Here is a 6,850-nt window from a genome sequence, read left to right on the forward strand (position 1 = left end):
GATTTCCCATTGCTCTTAAGATCCAGTTCCTTTTCCTGGTCTACAGGCCCGTCATGACCTGTCCATTTGATTGCCCCCTTCGCTACACCTCCTGCCACAATCCCCACCCAAATTTTGTGCTAGCAACATTGATGTTTAGTCTCAAGCATCCAAGTTCTTTCATGCCTGCAGGACTCTGCACATGCTTTTCCTTCTACCTGGGACACTCTTCCCCTGACTTCTTGCACATCCAGCTCCTTTCATCTTTTAGATCTCAGCTTAACTGTCACCACTTCTGAATTCCTTCTCCTGGCCAATCATCTCCATGATTATTTTCTTCATAGTACTTATCACGATGTGAAAATACTTTATGTCATAATCGGTTTGTTTCTTTCCAGAAAATAAGATGTAAGAGGTTTGTTCCCTCTTATATCTTCAAGGTCTATTATAGTCCTTGGCAGGTAGTAGGTACTCAGATGTTTGTTGTTAGAGAGGGAGGGAGAGAGACAGACTGAGAGAGAAAGAGAGAGCTATCTGAAAGTTCCCTAAAAATCTCCCAATCACCAAAGGAGGAAGAGAACTAATATTGGGATCTCCTGAGTACCAGACACTGCTAGGCTCTCTCTTCCTCTTCATCCCTCTATCTAGATTATTTCTTCCTGAGATTTTAATGCAGTGATTCCCTAATGAACTACCTCTAGCCTCTCCCACTCCATTTCATGCTATGTTTAGCCACTTGTTTAATCCAAGTTTGCCTCTTTCCTGCTCACATCTTCAGTTTCTCCCTACCACCTGACAGTTCACACCCCAGCCTCCATGGTCTGGCATTGAGGGCTTCCTTGATATATTTTCTTAGGTTTATCTCTGTGACTGATTTCCTAATAGACCCCTGGTTTTCCTTCCTTGTTGCTTCTGCTCATTTGTTTCCTCGATGGGAATTTTCCCCATCTCTTAAAACCTAATCCATCCTTCAAGGTGAGGCATGTTCCTATTAAATGAAACAACGAATAGCAAATGTGAAAGGACTTTGCAAACCGAAAAAATACATATATTGTATATAACTATATGTATATTATACTATATATATTTCAGATAGATAGATTATATAGATAATTAGTAGCAGGATGGGCCGGAGGACAAAGAACATTTCCCTCCTTTCCCTAATCTTTCATGTCAAGAACTGCATGTTAGTTACCGGCCACATGTGGCTGTTGAGCATTGAGATATGGCTTTAGTCTGAAATGAGATGTGCTATATGTGCAAAATGCACACTAGATGAAGAGATTTAGAATGATGTGGTGTCCAATATCTCAATTTTTAATACTGATTACATGTTGAAATGATATTTTGGATATTGGATTAAAATATTTTATTGAAGTAATTTTGCCTGTTTCTTTTTACTCTTTTAACGTGACTGCTAGAAAATTTTAAATTACGTACTTGGCGCACATTTATGTTTTGCATTATATTCCTTTTGGACACCACTGGTCTAGAGTGAAGACATTAATGGCCTGGCACAGGAAAGGTACTCAGTAAATATTGGGTGAATGGCTGAATGAATGCTCTTAATAATGGATAATATTATGCAAGGTTTACTATGTGTCAGGCACTGTTCTAAGCATGTTTTACTTATTAGTCCTTACAACAATAGCTAACATTTATATACTACTTACCCTGTTCCAGGCAATATTCTAAGTACTTTTGATGTATTAATTCATTTAAACCTCAACCTTATTAAGTAGGCTCTACCATTATTTCCATTTTACAGATGAGGAAACGAGTCACAAAGAGCTCAAATGACTTGCCCAGGGTCACACAGCTAGTAAGAAGCAGAGCTGAGATTAAGGCCAAGAGTTTGGCTCTATAGTTTGTGCTTTTGACTCCTGTGCTAGGGAATTCCCTGGAAGTCCAGTGGTTAGGACTCTGCACTCTCACTGCCAAAGGCCCGGGTTCAATCCCTGGTCGGGGAACTAAGATCCCACAAGCTGTGCTGCGTGACCCCAAAAAACAAACAAAAAACTCCTGTGCTGTACTGCCTCTCCACACATAAGCAGAGGTATTGAAATAGGATATAATCCAGTGTGGTACTCATAATATAGAATGGGAGGTGGTTTCTGGAGACAATTTAAATGTATCTCAGTTTTCTCAAAGTTACAAAATAGCTTCCCACAGTTTTTCTTTTCTAGATACCCTAAGCATAAAATTCCCCTAAGCATCTCTAAGTTGATTACCTAGCCATCTCAGTTCCCATCTAACCCCAGAGGGATGGGCTACTGTGAATGACAGCTACCTCTGGAGCTGGGACTGGAGTGAATCCCACCTAAACTACATGGGTGGAGAGAGGTGTTTACCAGAGTATAGAGAAGGAATGCTGGGTTACATCAAAACAATAAGATGCCTTCAATACTGCCTATAAGGAACACGGAAAACAGATGGCATTTATGTTCTTCATTAATCTTTTATGTGTTTGTTCTTACAGTTATTGCTCCTATATTCTTTATTTCATCTGGGCTCAGATATCTTAGCTGTCTCATTTTTCTACCTTATATTCTTTACTGATGTCTTTCACAGTAACTTTTTTTTTTTTTTTGTATTCCTTTTAAGGTATGTAGTCTCAGACTGGACATGCTGTGCAAATCAGGGGCTTACTTTTTTGCACCAATAAGCAGTTCATCCCGTCAGTTGAACCGGTGGTTTTACTGCTCTACAAGTCACTTTCTTAAACCACTTGAACTCATTTTCTGCATCAAAATGGAAAAATGTTACGAGAAATTCACAATGCTATCTTCCTGGGAGAATCTGGTGGATTAAAGAGTTTGGGATTTCATCTGTAGTCTCTAAAGTATATCACAAAGTTAATGATATTATTAGTTTCATTAGTGAGCCTGTGAGGTTCAATTTAAACAGTCTATCTTGTGCAGCATGCGGGGAGCTTAGTTCCACGACCAGGGATGGAACCTGCACCCCCTCAGTGGAAGCACGGAGTCTTGACCACTGGACCGCCAGGGAAGTCCCTAAACAGTCTATCTTTAAATGAATAAGGAATATCTAGATTCTACCTGTGATTCTGTTACAGGAAGAGAAATACTGTTCCAATTATAATTTCTAACCTTTTAAACTCATGATCTGATTTTAGTAAGGTGGTAACTGTAATGGAAACTGTAACTGGTAAATGGAAGGAAATACTTGTACAGATTTGTAAAGTAAAACCATCAGAGACTTAGGTGTTGGTTGCCTTCTATCGTAGGGGCATTAACTGATTATTAAAAACAAATTTTCATTATTTTTAGAATTATATTCTATAGTACAAAAAAGTATATTGCTTTCCAAGCCTTATGTCTAGATTCCTAAAAGTGGAATAAAATATAACAGAAGTGTACATTCTAGCGCTGTGTTCATAAGTCTCAAGATAACATTGATTTTTATATTTGAAAAATTAGAATATAGATATATGCCTGCTGACTTTAAGAAACATATGATTTATTATTTTTATTCTCTAAATGGTTTGGAGCAGGGCATTTGATAGTCCTTAGATCTTTCTGTTTTGTTTTGTTTTAATGTGATACCTCTATATAATATAAAAGTCAAAAGATACAAATGAATATTCCATGAAGAACAAGTCTCCTGTTGTCCCCTGGAAGCCGGAATTCTAAACTTCCATCCCGTAGCTTAGAGAAGCTGTTAATAGCACTGCTTGGCAAATTCCTGTTGGGCAATAGTAGCCTCAATGACAGACTCACCTCTCTGAAGTTCCATCTTCTCTGGGATCTTGGCTAAGCAATTCTTCACTCACTGTCATCTTTAACGTTTTTAAAATGTTTTTCCCTCATTTTTTTATCCAGGTTTTTAAAGTTGTGCTCAGAAGAAGTGGTAGTACAGATTACTTCATCCTTCATAATGAAGTGGAAGTTGATGCATTTATCTAACCAAATCGACATGGCCATTTAGATTAGGTCTTAGATTAAGCACTATTTTGCCTTTGACTTTAAAAATTCTGCTATTTGTGTATAAATAAAATTTCCAGAACAACTGCTATCTTTTCGAATATAGTCAAAACATTATTACTTATGAACAGGAAGGATTACTGTAAACAGTAAATTAAAATGTGTGAGTGATTTAAAAATATATTTATTTTGCCAATAAACATTCCGCTTTCAATCCTTCCACAACCAAATAGATGAATAAAACCTTACTTTGGTTTGATAGTCTCGGTCTTTTAATTAAAGGCTCAATGAAAATAGATTCATTTTGTGGCCTCCTAGGGAAAAGTTCTCTATAGCCCAGTGATGACTGTTCCTTGGAGAGATTGTTAGCGAGGCTCCGAAGGATTCTGTTAGGGAGGTTGCTGTTGCCTCAACTAGGTGGTGAGGCGGGCTGTTGCTGATGCCTCAACATCACCTTATTTTTTTCATAAATTTATTTATTTATTTTTAGCTGAGTCGGGTCTTTGTTGCTGCACGCAGCTGAGCAGGGGCTACTCTTTGTTGCGGTGCACAGGCTTCTCATTGCTGTGGCTTCTCTTGTTGCGGAGCACGGGTTCTAGGCATTCAGGCTTCAGTAGTTGTGTCTCGTGGGCTCTAGGTGCGCGGGCTTCACTAGTTGTGGCACATGGGCTCAGTAGTTGTGTTGCGCAGGCTCTAGAGCACAGGCAGTACTTGCAGGACACGGGCTTAGTTGCTCCGCAGCATGTGGGATCTTCCTGGATCAGGGCTCGAACCCATGTCCCCTGCATTGGCAGGCGGATTCCTAACCACTGCACCACCAGGGAAGCCCCACTTCATTTTTTCTTAACTAATTGTATAACACAAGCAGCTTGGTTAATATCACCCGAGGTCAAATATGGTTCTTAACTTCAAAAAAATCATCTTTCACAATTATCAGTAATCTATCTCTTTTGCTGTGAAACTCTAACTTGGTTTTGATGAGAAGTATGAAGCAGAGACTCTGAAAATGGAATCTGGCAACTGCCAAAGTGTTGCTTGATGTTATTCTCATTTCATTTTGAATGTATTTAGCTACTCGTTAGTGGCCCCCAGTCTTTCACATTCAGACAGAGACATTTCACAAGTGTGTTGGAGACCATATGTGCAGAAAAGTGGAGAAGCAAGTGGAAATGGCTAGAGTCACCTTGGGTTGCTGACCTGTTTGGTCTCTCTAGTTCCCTGCCATAGTCAGCAAGCTGGCAAGGGAGGGGAGCAGGTGTGCTGGCACACGAGACAGGCTCAGGCTTACTGCTTGCAATGGTGCTGGCAGCGTAAACAGTTCACACCAGCATTTTATAAGCTAACCGGGTACTGGGGAGCTCAGCTTTGGGACCCTTCCTGCATGAGGAAGCCACCCAGAATATGACTCTAGCCATTTCAATTGAGTCACTGTTTTTAGAAATGTAAAAGTTTTTTTAAAAATCCCACTAAAGTATATTTTCTGTCACAAGCCTTGAAAATGTTCATATCCATAATCCAACATTTCTATTTCTAGAATTCATTCTAAAGAAACAATGAGAGATGTTGAAACAGATTTACAAGAATATTTACCCCAGTGTTATTTGAAATGGAAAGAAAAAATGAAAGCCATATAACTGCAATAGTGGGAGATTAGCTAAATTTTGGAATACATAGCATAGTGTACATTAACATAGTGGGAAATTATTTATGATATATTGAGTGAAAGGAGCATATTATGAAACAGTATGTAAAGTATGATATCAATGCAAAAAAAATGTGTATCTGGAAATACACTAAAAATTATGGGAGCTGTAATTTTTTCTTTGTGTTTTTCTACAGTTCTCAAATTTTCTACAATAAACATGTATTCCTTTTCTAATTAGAAATAAACATCAGTATTTTTTAATTGAAGTATAGTTGATTTACAATGTTGTGTTAATTTCTGCTATACAGCAAAGTGACTCAGTTTCACTTATATGTACATTCTTTTTTATATTTTTTTCCATATGGTTTATCCCAGGACACTGAATATAGTTCCCTCTGCTATACAGTAGGACCTTGTCCATCCATTCTATATGTAATAGTTTGCATCTACTAACCCCAAACTCCCAGTCCATCCCTCCCCCACCCTAAGTATACATTTGTTAGAAACTGAGGGTTTGTCTCTAGTCTCATTTTAATTGCTTGGGTAATTCTTAAAACTATTTTTTTTCTAGTAGAAGTGATAGAAAATTAATAACCAAGGAGTTTACTCAGGTAGTTGTTAACTTTCAGAGTACATTTTAAAGTCATTTTGTTTAATAGGTTGTCTTCGCTTTGCCTGATTGCTCTAGTACACACAGCATACACATGGGAACCCCACTCAAGTGAGTCAGTCAGTGCTTTTGGTTTTCTCTTAGGATGAATAGAGTCCAGTAAGAATCAAGCAAACAGTTTCAGATTCCTTGCTATTAGCTCAAAATAATTCTGACTGCTTATCAAAATCAAGACTTATGTGTTAATTTTGTGAATGGTTTATTGGCAAGGTTACTGAATAAAAACCTTCATTTTAAACGTGTGCTTTTTCAGAGAGTTCTATCATACTGCTAAATAAACTCCTTTTAAAAAGAGTTAAATAGTGATGTGGACCTTTATAGATCTTTAGACCTTCTTTTGGGCAGTTAACTGGTTGTTGATAGATGGTAGAATCATCTTACCAGTATTTTGCCCATGCTGGAAAAAAAAAGGCCCATGAAGCAAGAAAATTTATAGTATTTGATATGATGGCAAAAAAAAGTTGTAAAAATATACAAACAAAAACAAATCCAGGGCTTCCCTGGTGGCGCAGTGGTTGAGAGTCCCCCTGCTGATCCAGGGGACGCTGGTTCGTGCCCCGGTTTGGGAAGGTCCCACATGCAGCGGAGCGGCTGGGCCCGTGAGCCATGGCC

Source organism: Neophocaena asiaeorientalis, unplaced genomic scaffold (genome assembly GCF_003031525.2).
Source record: "Neophocaena asiaeorientalis asiaeorientalis breed wild unplaced genomic scaffold, Neophocaena_asiaeorientalis_V1.1 scaffold251, whole genome shotgun sequence".
NCBI lineage: Eukaryota > Metazoa > Chordata > Mammalia > Artiodactyla > Phocoenidae > Neophocaena > Neophocaena asiaeorientalis.